Genomic DNA, 17500 nt, shown 5'->3' with positions numbered 1-17500 from the left:
ATTTCAGTGCGCTGAAGCCACTAATAGCAGTGTTAGCGTGCACTGAGACTTTTATGGATTTCCAGGTTTTATTTGATTCTTGCCAATAACTATAAGCCTTCATCAAAGTTGTTTGGTAAAATCATCTGAAATCTAAAGTCATGAATGTTATAATTTAACACCATCGGATTACTCAGTCAACCCCCGAAGAGACTTAGTGTCTTTAAATAACGATGTTCTGAAGCGATGTATGGTTCAACTCTAGAGGGTTATTAAGCTGAGTGTCTTTTCTATACGTGTCCGTAACAAGCCCTAGCTGAACTGTAAGCAGTGATGTTGTAAGTGTTCAGCAGCAGAGCTAGCGAACATGGTGAACATGATATGATCTGTCTGAGGGAATCAAAGAGAAAAATGTCCGGCAATAATAAGGCTTTTTTCCAGCCTTGTAGTGTAATGAGCACGCAGGGGTCTGAGAAAACAGGACGAGCTTGAAATCAACTCACAGAGAGCCTTTCACAGATAACAACAGCTGATTGAAGGAGTAAACAAACTATAAACATTACTATAAACTTCAAATTATAACTTTGCAGACTCTGAAGCTTTACCAGTTTACACTGTGCACTGCTTTTCATTGGCTTTGTGAGACCTGTGTGTGTGTGTGTGTGTGTGTGTGTGTGTGTGTGTGTGTGTGTGTGTGTGTGTGTGTTTGTGTGTGTGTGAGAGAGAGAGAGAGAGTCACTGTTAATCCTTTAAAGTACATACAAGTGAAGAAAAGGTACTTAAACTGCACAAATTCTGTATGATCGGCAGAAATCTGACTTTTCTACAGTAATTATAAATTTAAAGTTAGAATGTGAAGGGTTTTTACAAGCTGCTGCTCATGTTTAAATGTATTTCTGTTTGTTCAACACCAAATCAATTTTCTTGTAGTCTTAAAAGGGTGCTAAAAGCACTAAAAAAACTACAGCTCTATAACCATGTGCCTTGTCCTGCCATGCAAATATCATTGCTTTATCCAGTATATAACAACCTGCTGCTGTTCAGCGTGTTATTGTTTAGCACTGATTGTGCGAAACCTACATTTTTAGCATGAGTTAATGAAAAGTCCAGGTATTAAAAGCAGTGATTAAATAATAACTTATGATGAAGCTATGGGGAAAAATTTCATTTGTATAATGAAGCCCAGAAATTGCCTCAGTGAAGGCTTGCTGTAGCAGTCCAGGTGAATCATAAGGTGTACGCCAGCGTGACTAACAGAGTGGACAAACATACTGATTGTGTATCAAAGTGCAGACTAAAGCCAGCAGCTTCTCTACTTTCCCCACAGCCTCCACAGCTCAGCACGGGTTTTAATGGAGCAAACTGAATTAGCATACTGAGGATTTACTGAGACAGGATAAACATTCCAGCACTGCACAGTGATAAGGCTGAACATTGGGTCATGAGGAGAATACAAACAATGTGCTGCATTAAAGCTTCAAATATGAACAAAGTCATCCTGTTGTTACGGTGACCGTTTATCACGTCATGGATACTACCATCAGTCCACAAACACACACACACACACACACACACACACACACACACACACACACACACACACACACACACACACACACACACACACACACACACACACATTATATGCCCCAGAACCAATCATCTCACCAAACTAAAGATAATCCTGCTACAGAGCCAAAAAATGTATAAATATTATATAATCACATGTTTGAATAAGATGAAGGAAGCACATGTGACCACAGACAATGTTCACTGTTAAAAGTGTTATTCAAATAAATTCGAATTAGAATTTTGAACTGGTTAAAGTTGTAAATGACTTGTTACTGGCCTCTGATCAGGGTTGTGTCTCCTTGTTAGTGTCACTCGATCTTAGTGCAGCTTTTGATAACATTGACCAAGTTATTTTACTCGATTTGACTCCTCTATACATACTAAGGTAATGTTAGGTGTTCCACAATGTTCTGTTTTAGGCAACATAGTAATAACTTCCACTCTTGTGATGACTAGCCACAGATTAGCTACAGATTAGCTACTGATTAGCTACAGACTCACTAAAGATTAGCCAACCCTGGTGTCAGAAAGAGAAGAGTTTGTCAATTTTGTCTTCTTCCTGTTTAACTTTAGAGACTTTAAAGCACCTTTAAAGGTAGGTTATTTTGAAAGGTAGAAAGTGCTGCCTTAAACAACACACAAAAACAATTACACGTCATACAGAAAAAAAATATATACGATAGCTGGAGATGTTTTATCCGGTTTTGCTTGTGATGCCAAAAACAATACTTATAGATTAGATTTGTGCAGGTCAGACGAGCCAGACAAACGGCTAGCACTGCACTAACCTGATACATAGAGCTCCACCATCTGCTGCTAGAACATAAACACACAGGGTGAAGGAATCAGTCTAGAGCTAAATGCTGAAAACAGAAAAAAGTTTAGGCCCAGTTTGTGTCGGTTCATATCTTACTTTATAATAGAATGGTTAGAAAATCATTAGTTACACAGTGGAGCTGAAATGATACAGTACAATCATTTCCCTCTGGTCTCTTTTCTTTCTGAAAATCTGAAGAAGAAAGACATTAATGTTATAGTTTTTTGGTACATTTTATGTTTCTGGTTTGAATCTACAGTAAATAATGTTTAACACACTACATGAGAAGGATGGGAAGGAGGTAAAAACGTGACAGTGAAAACCCATAACGTATGAGCAGGAACCTTCTCCATACGTCAGTGTGCAGATGTGTTAGTACTCTGTATCTGAATCGGGGTCAATTAAGCACAAGATCTTCTGCTGATTAAATCCATTTAAACATTCACCTCACACAGCCAAGTTGAGCGCTTTAGGCTGCCTGGACGTTTTGGCCCGAGGCACATTTAACAAGCACAACTTTAAATGTGTTCAGTTTCAGCTGCTTTTGGTCTGAAGGTCAGCTTATGAGTTCATCTTTATTCTTTATTCTCTTTGTTTATCCAGCCATTCATGTAGCGTTAATCTTACACAGTCACAGAGAACCTGTAGTCTATACCAGGAGACTGGGTACAAGGCGAGAGACACACATGTGGTGCACTAGTTTTTGTCCCGTAAGTGTTGTAACCCAACATCCCCCAACATCCTCCATCATCCTGAGAGGTGGAGGTGATGCCCGTAGATGGAGATGATGTAAAATTCAGTCACTCTTAGTCCACAAAATGTGGGAATGCAAACAAACAGCAGATTTCTATACATTGTGCAACTCAATCTACCTTAGAAATGTTTGACTTCTTACCTCACCTCCATTTAATTTACTCACATAGTCAGCAAAAGAAAGAAAGAAAGTTTTAAACATTTACTTTGTTAAGGGTAACTATAGTGTGTGTGTTGGGGGGGGGGGGGTTGAACTTTGGATTTTTCAAAATTGCATTAGAGTAAAAGGGAACACTCAAATAAACCATCACCTTTCCTAAACCATGGTGCTGCATTGTTATCTGTGTGTGTGTGTGTGTGTGTGTGTGTGTGTGTGTGTGTGTGTGTGTGTGTGTGTGTGTGTGTGTGTGTGTGTGTGTGTTCTTATCTTCCCCTGACTGATCTGTCTTGGCATGCCTTGTCAGTCAGTCTGAAATTAGACACCAAGCCATCTGTTCTTGGCAATGTGGTATATTTTTATTCGTTCTTTCATTGGGTATGTGTGTGTGTGTGTGTGTAAATGTACCACCCTTCCATCAGGTGCTGTCATTCTGTCAAACCTTCATTAGTATTTACACAACTGTATTACATCTCATTTCATTTCATTAATATCCCAAAAAATCTCATAAAATGCAGAAAGATGCCAAGATGTGATGACAACAACGACAATAACGCTACTGATAATAATCATCTTTATTTATAGAACATAGTTCAGCAATTCAGTCTAATGTCTATTGGTTGATTCATGTTCAGTGGATTACTTGATCACTTGATTACTTGATCCCCATCAGAGCTGCAGTAGGCCGAGTGCTTTGTGTCTCCACCCCTTTGTGAATTGTCTATTACCTGATTAAACTGGTGAGGTTCTCTGTGTCTGGTGTTGACGCTCGCTCCTGTTTCCTTTAGAGGCTTTGATTAAAGGACACAGTATATGCTGAATTTACGCACTCTCATCACACGTGTAACTGCAGCAAGTTACAGATTACGACATCTGCTAAGGCCACGTCGAGGTGGTACAGTACAGTACATGACAGCTATTGCTAAACAGTTATTGTGTTTGAAGCGTTGCTTTATATAACTCTGCTTTTATTGCCTTTGGATACACCGAGTGAATTTGATGGCATTCAGTTTTCCATGGGCGGCTTAAGTACGCAATGTCAAGTGTATGTTCAGCGCTGAGTCTGTGAAGAGCAAGAGGTTAAGACTCCCAGCTTACCGGTTGAGCTGGGCTGAAAACCTGCTTACTTGAGGACACTCAGGCCTGAAGAACCTGCCTAGGTTCCTCCAGTGACAGGGCAACTGCAGACCATGGGAGAGTCCTGCACAGAGCCTGACATTGCCATGCTGTCTCTTTACCCTGATGAGGACAATCCACACTGATTCCTGCTGACATCCTGGAGATATCAGTTCCCACCAGATGAATTCACCCGTCTTTATCGTCTAGAGTGTTGTCTGTCCTGTGACACATCTCTCAGTTTCACAACAGACCCAAGCACAGGATTATCCCCAGAGACCTACTGTTAGTGTCCTCCTTCCCTTGGACACACACCTGCTCCTGTGTGTTGATACTGGATTTGATTAGTGACTATGATTTGATTCTTGGTTGTCAGTTTGTGTCTTTGGCTTTAATGTTTCTTCTTTACAGCCATCAAACCTTAAAACCTAAGATGATGGCAAGGATTCAACATACTGGCATAATAAAACACAAAGAAAGATTACCAAGCACAATAAAGCTCTTAAATCCTGTGGAAGAATATAGATCAGTTATCAGTCCATCGTGCAATGCGCTATAGACATCTTACATCATCAGCCTCCATTGCCTTGTATGGAAATGTGTGTATTTGTGTCAAGATTCAGGAGGCGTTATGAATCATCGTACATCCAGGGGCAACTTTAGCATCGCGACCTCCATTTAGAACAACCCACACACACACACACACACACATACATTCTCATTCTCTGTCTCATTCTCAGAATCCAACACTCAGATGAATCAACTGACCTAATGGGAAAATCTAAGTTACATCCATTTGTGACATCTGGAAAAAAAAATAGATTTTCCAGGTGTTCAGCTGCTACTAGGTGTCTTGTTACACTTCAAACAGCAAAAAAACATGGATAATCTTTAAAAAACAATACCGACTAATGAGCTGTTATGAATGAAAACAAAATGTCTACCACAAAACTAACACAAGTGGGGTGGGGGGTGGGGGGGTTGTGTGTGTGTGTATGTTGTGAGAGTGGTGTGTCATCTCCCAAGGACTTCTTGTTGGCCTTGATTGACAGCACAAACTGAGAAGTAGGGCAACTAACGCAGTTAGCCATAACTATGTTTGTGCATTAAAAGTCAAATGACTCTCTCTCTCTCAAAGCTGCACCGCAGGAGGTCAGAGACGTCGGAATACATGGTGTTAAGACTGTGTGCTGAAACTGGTAGCATTTCCTGCCATTTTAGTCTCTCGATGTCGTCTTTGTGCGAAGCCAATTAACACATATATATTCAGTACTGTATTTTATCAAACATTTCCTATCTCACATCCCAACACCACCACAACTGACCGCACGGACCTGCACCAGCGTTAGCATTAATGCAGAAGGATTTTCAGTTTGCATTGTGAAGATCTTCCTGGCCTGCAACCTGGTTCAATATTAAAACGACATTCCATTAATGAGAGACATTTCTCACAATGTTACAGAGATTTCATTACGTACACTGCAGTGCATTGAGCTGAAACACTCAGGGCAAAAGGCATGAAAAATGTCTCTTTATTTCCTCTCATAAATAAATAAAAGCACAGTTTATAAATTCCTTTTCCTCCTCTACTGTTTCTCGTTCCATCTTTTAGTTTTCATGCATTTGATCTCCGAAGGCTCCGTGACTTCCCTCAGAGAGAAACAATCCAATACACGGCACATTTCTTATTTTTATAACTTCTGACCGAGCTCCAGACCAAATGAAAGACAATCTAGGAGATTTCATTGACCAAACTTGTATAATTAAACTGCTAAAAGTCTTGGAGAGTAGTAGAGGAAACCGCCAGTGACGGGTTTGTTCCAACAGCAGACATAAACCTGAGTGTGATGAGCCTGAGTGCTGGCAGGATCTTCAGCCCAGCCTCAGGGACACGACTCAGGAACCAACCTGAATTTACTGAATGAAACTGAACTGACACTTGTTCCTGAGTGATGCAGCTCTCTGCTGGATTTCAGGGATGTTACTGTGTGTGCTTGTGTGTGTGTGTGTGTGTGTGTGTCAGAGACTGGGACTATGTCCTGCTTGAGCACTGGGGACTCTGGCGGTGTACTGTTGTTATTATCATGTGATTAAGTTTTGTATAATTTCACCTGTTTCCCATTACTCCTAATGTGGTTGGATACTGATGCCCTTCCTATGTGTGGAGATGTTTGTGTATGTATATCCTGTGTATGTTTGCCGTTGTGTAATGCCAATAGTAAACTATCACGTTTACGTTTTGTTTCCATGTTTTAAGTAACCTTGTTTTTGTCTTAGGTATGTAATGGAGTTTCTGTGTTCTCGTTTTGGTTTATATTATGTTTGTTCATGTTAAGTCACCTTTTGTTATGTTTCTGTAGAATAAATCATGGATCGGATTTTTCCCTGCATTTGAGTCGGTTAAATCTACGCCATGTCATTGCCAACGTGACAGTGTGTTATGCTGTAATGATATGAGACGTCCTGCAGGCAGTGTTTTACACCATCGGGGTGGAACATTCGGGAACAACCGATTCAACAAGATCCACAGGAAGCCTTAATGATTTATATTGCAGTTAGATATAATTAATCCTCTTCATCAGCCAAACTAGATACAGACAAATGTCGAGGGTCTGACAGAACTTGTCCATCCACAGCAAGGTGCTGCCCAGCAGATGTAATAAAGGGTTAATGAAGTTCACACACCACTACACAGAAATTAAGCTCTACAAACACAAGGCTCTGAACTAATTGTGAAAAGATAAGATCTCAAATCTGTTCCTTTTATCTGTCTCTGCTAACATGAACCCAGGAGCTCATCCTCACCCCATTTCCCTCCCAAAGGACAGAAGAACAGAATTTGTATAAAGGTTCATTTTTTATTTGTTAATTCCCTGCTATTACCACACACACACACACACACACACACACACACACACACACACACACACACACACACACACACACACACACACACACACACACACACAGACACACACACACACACACACACACACACAGAATGACCTTCTCACCCAGGACATGGTGATGAGACTCTAAGAGGAAGCAGTTATTTTTATTTATACCCTCTGGTTATTTTGAATCATGTCATTGAAAGGCTAAATGGAAAAATAGGGAATTGATTCCTGTATTTTCTTCGTGATACAGGAAGCATGTTTTTTGTTCTCTGCTGAAACATTTCAGATTCTGATTTTTTAATCCCCGTCATTGCTAGAGGAAAAACACTGTTTTTTTTTTTTTCATGATGATTAACTTTGTGCCTGCAACAAAATAAACCTGTCGGCTGTTCTGATGTCAAGGATTTAATCATTATTTACCACAATATAAAAAAATCTGCAGTGCTAAAAGATAAAAGTACGGTTATTATCAAAGCAAATATTTATCCAGTTATGGGGAATGAAAAACAAATCTTCTTCCTCTTCTTCTTCTCTTCTTTTTGTTATTATTAAGAGGATGAAAGCAGAAAGCAATGCACTTATTACAGTAACACTTTACATTCCTGACCTCTCAGACACTGAGCAACACTTTAATTACCTTCATTTTAAACATCAGAGTAATTTTGCTTCATTTGTTCCTGATTAACTCGTTACTCTCTGCTGCTTTATTCCTTCCCGAACGCCTGCACGCTTCCTGGAAAGAGTTATCAGTGAGTGTTTTATATGTTTTATACATTGCTAGTGCTGCTATACCAGACAGACTGATCCCCAAATTTGTGGAATGCAATGAGGGTGATGCAGAAAACACTCAGCTGGTGGGCAGAAACGTCACTCACATGGTGGATGAGAAGATCAGAGACAAGAGTCGGTGGGAGGAAAGATGGAGAGAATGAGGGGAAAGAGGAAAGACAGCAACAAGACAGGCAGTGAGTCTGAGTGCAAACACAAACGAGTGAGTCAGGAGGAATGAAGTAAAGCAGAGGTGGTTATGTAACACACACACACACACACACACACACACACACACACACACACACACACACACACACACACACACACATACACACACACACAGCTATGTCCTCTATGAATGGCTTCATATTTCCTTCCCCTGTTGGCATCTTGCTCCCTACGTCTCTGTCTGTCTCCAGCTTTATCTGTCTCTTTCCTTCTCTCTCTCTCTCTCTCTCTCTCTCTCTCTCTCTCTCTCTCTCTCTCTCTCTCTCTCTCTCTCTCTCTCTCTCTCTCTCTTCCCTTCTCTCTCTCTTAGTCTTAGAATTGGCCTCACTGTTCCAGCTCTCTCACAGGGGAATGTATGAACACTGCATCATAGTAAATCTTATTCCAGTGAAGCAGATTTAGGGTGCTTTCACATCTATAGTTCGGTTCATTTGGTCCGGACAAAAGCAAAAAATGATACATTGTAGCTTTTTAGCAGTTTTGGTTCCTTTTCACACCACACTGATCGTTCTGTTCCGTACCAGTTGAAACGAACCAAAATGCTGTCATGTGATAACATCCACATCACTCATTGGCCACATGTCTGGTCACAAATTTCAACGAAACTCCGGAAGTAAACAAAAAGAGGAAAATACAGGAAAATACAGCATACTGTACACCGTGGAGAGACGACTGTGTGCTGCAATTATGTTTGTGGTTGTAATCTACTACATCGCTTGTATACAGCATTCTATGCAAAGTCTTAATTTTTAGAATGAAGCGTGGATGCGGCTTGAAAATATCATTTTAATGCACTGCAAACGACGAAGACACATCGCAAGACACTTCAGGAGGCGGCAAGCATTACTTTTGCGAAACTGTGACATGCTCATCTTCCGAAAATATTGCCAACGACCCACTACGGCAGCTGGTTTAGTCCAAAATGCGCAATACTTTTTGTAGTTAGGTCTATTCGATCTCGGACTGTGTTCTCACCACAAACGAACCGTACCAGAGTTCGTTTGAAAGCGTACCGAGACCACCTCTTCAAGGAGGTCTCGGTACACTTGTTTGGTCCACTTTTGGTGCGCACCAGAGTTCGATTGCTGCGTTCTCACCTGCCCAAACGAACCGCGACAAATGAGCAATCGAACTCTGGTACGATTCAACCGAACTAAACAAGGCAGGTGTGAAAGCACCCTAAAGTAACTGCGTTGGGTTTTGGTGGGTGTAAAGTTCAGCAATGAAACTCCAGATTAGCATCAATAAAGAATAATAGCGCTGTGTACTTACTTAATGCTCCTCATATTTAATAGTCTGAGCACAACAGAGTTGGTGCAATTTATTTTAAAGTTTAAGGAAATTTGTGGTAAAGTGTTCTAGACCCTGCTTGAGTCCAACTTCATTAGACCACTGATTCATTAGCATAGCTCAAGGTTTGAATTCCTCCAGCCTCAGATGCACTTTTCTACCATAGACAATATGATTTTCATCTGAAAACAAAAGGACACAAAAAGACATGTCTGGACTTGTGAGTGTGTGTGTTCATTATCATCAAGTCACACGAGCTCTTGCACACCAGACCTCCAGCTCCTTCTAAACACTCTGCTACGATCTGTCAGTGTGGAGACAGGAAGAGGATTCCACACACAGACACAGATGACCAACCACAGAGCCAAACAGATCATCCTGTTTTTATTAATAGAATCTCTAGATGATTTTGTGAGCTGCTTTGAGTCTGGTGAATCTATATCACGCTGAACAGTTCATTCAATCCCACAATGTTCAGACATGTTTCCTGCTTGGAAGCCAGATGTTCAGTCAAACTGAACCCGTTGCCAGAAAAGTGTACAGTGGATATCAGATGCTGTGTGGCCTGATGGACTACAGACCAATAGAATCAAGGACAGAAAATCCATGAGCATTAACTGGGAAAACAAACAAAAACCCGGCTGAGGATTGTAGAAGAGACAGAAACAAGCTTGCAGTGGAAAAGTGGAAATTAGGGCAAATACTTTCTCACAAGCACAAAATTTTTACCCTGATCTTATAGGCATGAAGACATTCTAGTGCATGGTTAGTGCTTACAGATGAAATGCTTTTAGACCTCCTCAGTAGGTGTGTCACAGGTCATTCAGGCAGAAATCAGAGATCATGTGACTCACAGTGCCAACCACAGCTGATTAAAGAGATCAGGATATCAGTGATTAAGTCATCTTAGTTCCGAGTTCAAGTGAGTAAATACACTGACAGACTCGTCATCTTTGTTTAAATGTAAACGGTTACTTGATCGCATGGAAGATGGAAACAGTTGACAAACTAGTGCCTGTAGATTTGCAGATTCACAGGAAGTGAATTTCTCTGACTCAGCCAGATGCCCGTGGTCCTGCTTGTGTCACAGCTAATAGATCTCCAGTTCCTCTGTTTTGACATCCTGAAATCCGTCACTAATGCTGTTTGTCATCGAGGGTCAGGGCTCAGGATTCAGTGACGATGCTTACGGGAGATCCACTATTTGTTGTGCTTTGCAGTGAGGAAGCGCGTTACACAGTTAAACGTGCCCTCATATGAACGATAATAACGAGTGTGAGGTTGTTTGATGAACCGCATTGAGAATGTCTTCTTTTGATGTCTCTGTCTTGCTGTGTTGATTTGCCTCCCTCTTTTATTCTCTGTGTCACAGTCAGCAATTGCATACCTGACTAATGGCTGCTCTCTCTCTCTCTCTCTCTCTCTCTCTCTTTCTCTCACTCTCTCTTTCTCTCACTCACTATCTCTCTCTCTCTAACTGCAGGTTGCCCTCGTTCCTCCTCAGCCAAGCTTGTACAGTACGTCTCACTCATTTCCCGCTCTTTTTCCTCTCCTCTGTCTGTAATATTTACGAGGTCTTTGACCAGAAGGACCCTGCCATTAACAAGCAATTACCTTCAGACATTTAGAAAATAACAAGAAAGGAAACCAAGCCTGTGAGGTCAGCTTGTGTTTTACTCCCTTCTCTGTCTCGTTTGTCGTCTCGTCTCGTCTCTCCGTCTCAGTCCTTACTTTATGACGCAGCCTTTCTGTGTTTCTCTGCTGTAGCACTGACCCTGTTGATGGAAGAACCCAGGACTCGGATCTGCAGAATTTTCCTCTCCCACACATGCCTTTACTGTTCAGTCCATTTTATCATAGACAGAAAATTGGCCAATGTAATTAAATAAACTTTACTTTTGCAACCTGCAGGGGGGTTCTAGGATTTCATCTTTAGGGGTTTTAGCCCTCAGTGAGAATTTAAAACAAGAAGAGTTTTGTATCATATATTATATGACAACTCTGGTAATAAGAATAGTGAAACTTCACTGCTTTTGGTTGCCGTCTTTGTGATTAACGTTGTAGATAAACGCCTCCAGCTCTGACTGCGCGTGCACGCTGCGCGTACCTGTGCTTCTCCGTTCAAATAAAGCAGACAGCTGAAGACGCACTTTTGAAAGACTACAACACACGCGTGTAAAAGCAAAGTAAAAAAAAATCGCTCTTGGATCAAACTGATAAATAATTTTCTTTCCCATCGACGACATGTCCTGCATTTTAACGTAAATTTTATTGTTTATTTATGAAAGTAAAAATTATACTTATAGTTTTAGGGTGGCTGAGATTACAGACAGGGGGCTGAAGCCACCCTAAAAAGGGCTAGAACCGCCCCTGGCAACCTGCATGAAAAAAATCTATTTGGACAAAAAAGTCCCTTCATGTTGTGTTTGTGTCATCAACAATATGCATATTAAATGCATAATTCCAAGAGGGAGATAATGACTTCGCTTCCTTCTGGTTTAGACTTCAATCACTATAGAAAAGATCTGTTTCAGAACCAGAGTTGTAAAGACCGGTTACTGGTGTTACTGGTGTTAGTTTAGTCCTTGTCATTTTGAACCAGGCTATGTTTCTATGCTAGAAATGTGTTTAGATAGCAGACAGATAGCAGAGGCTTGAGAACTTTAAATGGCTGAAAAGTCAAAAAGTAAAATAGACTTAAGGTTCTGTTCTGATCGTAATGTTTGCACAGGGTTTGGCTTTATGAGGTGTTGGCCACAAACCTGTCGATCATATGACTCGACTCAGCACTAGATCTGTAGACATGTTTCATTCTCTTTAAAATCCACTGTCTGTCTCCTGCACATCACTGTGACAATTGAGGTGAACAATTAAAACTCCTCACGTGTGTGTGTGTGTGTGTGTGTGTGTATGTGTAAAATCTTATTATTATTAAAACAAGATCTCAAAATGAGCTAAAATCATTCCCTAGCAAACACAAACAAATCCATGTAAACACACTTTAAGTGCTGTCACCACTGGTTGAACTTCTCAATGTTTTCTTAATGTCTCAGTGACGCTGTAGAAAGGCCAACTCACTCCGTTCTACACCAGGAGCCTGTCTGCTACGTAATACATAATTAGCCAAATCTGCACCCTTTTTTTCCCCACAGTCAGTGTGAGAGTGGGAATAGCTTTGCACAATGTGAAGGCAGTGAGTGTAGAGTTTTATAATTAGGACCAAAACACTATTTATATCTTTCTCCTCACGTGTAAGTATCATGGTTGTGTTTAGCACCTGCTATCACTACACTTCAGCACATGAACACATCACACTCCAGAAGGAAGCAGTAGTGAAATCTGGTGGGCTGCATGAACGTCTATCGTTTGTCAACTAATTTCACTAAACATGCAGTAGGATCATTTCGGGGCAGAACACACACCAGACACACACTGGGATCGCTCTCACTCACAAAGAAGAGGTTCACACTCAGGACAGGCAGACAGACAGTAAAGATTTTTTTTTTGAGCAATCCTTGTGCTAAACAATGACCTAACATTGACCTTTTTGCTCTGTGAGCCGATTCCACCAGGAGTTTTATCCGCGCTCAGCATGTCGGTGCCTAACACGGTCCTCCTGAAGGTTATTGCCAGCACTCTCTGAATGCCTGCAGTGCCACTGGGCATCAGCAACACAAACGCTGCTCTGTAAAATCCTGAAGAAATCATGCGGAGTGAACACAGGTGGCGAAGAGGCACTCTCACTGTCCGTCCTTTCAATGCTCTGCTCGCACTGCTGCTCTCTTCAGCCCATGATGCCTCAGAGTGGAGAACACTTGCCAAAAGAGTCCAGGCGCTGTCTCCAATCCCTGCCAGGCATAATCAGACCAAGGCCAGGAAATCTGCTGCTTAGATCTGGCCTGTTGAAGCTCCGCTGCGATTGGACAACTCAATCAGTGGCCCAACCGGCTTCCTGGTGCTGTCACATTCCCCTCACGACTCAACAGCAACATCGGCCTCTTGTATCACTCAAAATATATACATATATAATCAAATATAATGCAGATGAGAAGCAGCACTACAATTTGTCTCAGATTATGTGATGTGATGCAACATACAGTGCAGGTCTGCACCATGGTTTGGTGATCATTATCATGGAGCACTCAAAGCAGTGTGAGCAACAAAAAAATTCCAATAACATTATGATTAAGCAGGATTGCAGCTACACTGAACACCAGAAACAGCTGGTGCTTTGCTTCCCTTCTTCCATTTTATCTTCATTTTGACAAAGTTAAAGTACCATGTACCATGTACCATGTGTCATGCCTGCTGATCATGTCACATTGTCAAAAACACATACCGCAAGTGAAGTGATACACACAGTGAAATGTCCCAGTACAGTTACAGGAAAGTGCTCGACCAATCAGATTAGTGAACCGGAAATAAATGCTCTATTGTAATAATAATAATAATAATAATAATAATAATAATAATAATAATAATAATAATAATAATAATAATAATAAAAGAGGTATAATGACTCCCTGATGAAGTAAAGACATGGAGGAGAACTGCAGGGTCCAATGCAGAGTTGATTATAATATATTGTCACCTCAGCCATGAGTTCAACAGCAGCCCAAGGCCTGATAGGTTTGTATAGTTTTCTGCTCACTATCTTCAGAATCTTGAAGGTTGTGATGTGACTAACAGCACAATAAATATGCAGCCTTGTCTTCTTACTTGGGAAATTCAACATGCTATGCTAATCCACATGTCATCTTTTCCTCTACTGTATCAGATAGTTTGTATCCGTGTACTTGTCTGTTGGTTAAATGACTTACTGGAGAAGCCTGATCATATCAACAGAAATGTTAGAATTCAGGATTGAGATGTGATGTAAATTTGGTATTAGATACATAACAACACAAGTGTAAGCCAAAATAATTGGAAATAACGAAAGAAAAAAAATGTTAAATGTGAAACAATTTTTATTTTCTGCCCCTTAGTGCACAAGTAACCTTTACATACAAGTATGGAAGTTGACACCTGCAGTATGTGACCACACACGTTACATCCTCACGTGTTCACAAACGCAGACGTATAAACCCAGTTTAAAGGATGTCTGCAGAACGGAGGTCCAAATATCTACAGTAACTACCAAGTGAAAAAAGAAGACATTATCCAGAGAAGAAACCACAAAGGCTAAGGATATCTCTGAAGGACCAGGAGAGAACCACAGCTCAGACAGAATATATTTACTTGACACTCCACAAGGCTGGGCTTTATGGAAGATTGCTGAGAATAAATGAGCTCACTATTTTATCATAAATCTTCTTATTATTGAAAAAAAGGCTTCATGAAATCTAGTTTGGAGACTCAGCAAATGTATAACATGTTTTCAGTATTGGTTCAATGTGTGACATTTGCAGCAGCCAACACAGTTCATCAAGTGAGAGCAACATCCCAACAATGAAGCATGGTGATGGTGGAATCATACTGTCCTCAGCTGGGACACTGGTCAGGCCTCAGGGAGAGACAGACTGAGGGAGACAGATACAGACAAACTAAAAAAGAAGCTTTTCCATTCTGACAGAGACTGGAGATGGACCAATCACAGTGTAGATCTCAATCTGCATGAGATTATGTGGTACTTCTGTGTTCAGTTTAGTTTGAGCAAAGCTGGAAAAATGAATGGGCAAAAATATAAGGATCAATATTGATTTATCCTGGAAGATTTGTGGCAAAGTTTAGCCTGTCAGCCAGTGAGTGACCAGCAAGTTAATTAGTGACATATGCCACTAAGAAACTCCTAAAACGCCTCCAACACACCCCTAATACATCCCTTACATGCCCCTAAGACACCACTAACAGATCCCAACACACAACTAACACACCACTAACACACCCCTAACACACCTTTAATGTGCCCTTAATACACCCCTAACACACCCATAACACACCACTAACCCAACTCAACCTCGCCCCAACAAGCCAGTAACACACCACTAACACACCTCTAACACCACTGTAACACACCCCAGATCACCTTTAACACATCCCTAACACACCTCTAACACACCCCTAAAACACCATTAACACACCTCTAACACACCTTTAACACACCTCTAACACACAACCAACACACCTTTAATGTGCCCCTAATACACCCCAACACACCTCTAACACACCACTAATACATCCCAACACACCTCTAAAACACCACTAACACACCCCAACACACCTCTAATACACCCCTAACACACCTCTAACACACCTCCAACACACCTTTAATGTGCCCCTAATTACACCCCTAACACACCTCTAACACACCACTAACCCAACTTAACCTCGCCTCTAACAAGCCAATAACACACCACTAACACACCTCTAACACCACTCTAACAAAAGCCCAAAACACCTTCAACACACCCCTAAAACACCATTAACACACCTATAACACACCCCAACACACCTTTAATATGCCCCTAATACACCCCTAACACACCTCTAACACACCTCTTACACACCACTAATACATCTCAACCTCGCCCCAACACACTTCTAACACACCCCAACACACCTTTAACACACTGAAACACAGTTAACACACCCCTAACATGCCCCTAACAATCATGCCCATAAAACACCTCAAACACACCCCTAATACGCCTCTAACACACCCCAAAAACACCATTAACACGCCTCTAACACACCTCTAACAAACCCCCAAAACACCTTTAATGTGCCCTACACCCCTAACACACATCTAACACACCACTAATACATCTCAACCTCGCCCCAACACACTTCTAACACACCCCAACACACCTTTAACACACTGAAACACAGTTAACACACCCCTAACATGCCCCTAACAATCATGCCCATAAAACACCTCAAACACACCCCTAATACGCCTCTAACACACCCCAAAAACACCATTAACACGCCTCTAACACACCTCTAACACACCCCCAAAACACCTTTAATGTGCCCTACACCCCTAACACACATCTAACACACCACTAACACATCTCAACCTCGCCCCTAACACACCTCTAACACACCCCAACACACCTTTAACACACTGAAACACAGTTAACAAACCCCTAACATGCCCCTGACATGCCCCAAACACACCCCTAACACAACATGCCCATAAAACACCTCTAACACACCAATAACACCTCTAACACACCCCTAGCACGCCTCTAACACGCCTCTTACGCATCTAAGATACACCTCTAAATGTAAATGATCTCTAAATAAAAACTATAATGGGATGAGATGCTTTGCTTAGTCCAGCATTGTCTACATTATGGTTTCTAGAATGTTATGCATTTATATATAGCCCATAAATATGTGTGTTGTATATATGCCATATACCCATTTTGTGCTAATGTTAGCATAGGGAAGCACAAATTAGCATCACTGTAGCAACAGTGATCAGAAGGACCTTAGAACTCAGTGAAGGTTCTGTAGTAAAATCTGCCACAATAAATTTCAGAAAAACAAAGTCCAGGCCTGGCAAGAGAGTTTAGATCAGAACTGCCCCACAAGCCTCAGCACAGGAGACAATAAAGCATGAAATAGAACTACGAATAAACAGGATAAACAGTAAAGCAGGCTACACAAACTGGAGGTGTGAAATGTCATTTTAGAGCATGGAACATAAACATGGCCACCATGTTAATGTGACTTTTATTAAGCATTACAGTATTTCAGTTCAAACAGAATATATTCTGTTACTAAATATATACTTTTACAAAATTTTATAGTAATTGTCAGAAACCATGACAAAAGAACATCAAATTATTTTGATATCAACATTCATACTTATAAAGTAAATGTAATTTTTTTTACAGTTATTAACAGCATAATGTCCAGTTTGTTAAGGAAAAAAGGAAAAACACACATAGACAATGTTATTATATAAACATA

General features: G+C 40.9%; 1 protein-coding gene across 4 annotated transcripts in view; it reads right to left on the bottom strand.

The window, feature by feature from the left end:
- The window catches only part of syt7b (synaptotagmin VIIb), an 89068-nt gene that overhangs the window by 68005 nt on the left and 3563 nt on the right, over window positions 1-17500 (bottom strand). The gene's annotated exons all lie outside the window — the stretch shown is intronic.

Source organism: Tachysurus fulvidraco, chromosome 2 (genome assembly GCF_022655615.1).
Source record: "Tachysurus fulvidraco isolate hzauxx_2018 chromosome 2, HZAU_PFXX_2.0, whole genome shotgun sequence".
In the NCBI taxonomy this organism is placed as follows: Eukaryota; Metazoa; Chordata; class Actinopteri; order Siluriformes; family Bagridae; genus Tachysurus; species Tachysurus fulvidraco.
This window is presented reverse-complemented; position numbering and strand designations above follow the sequence as displayed.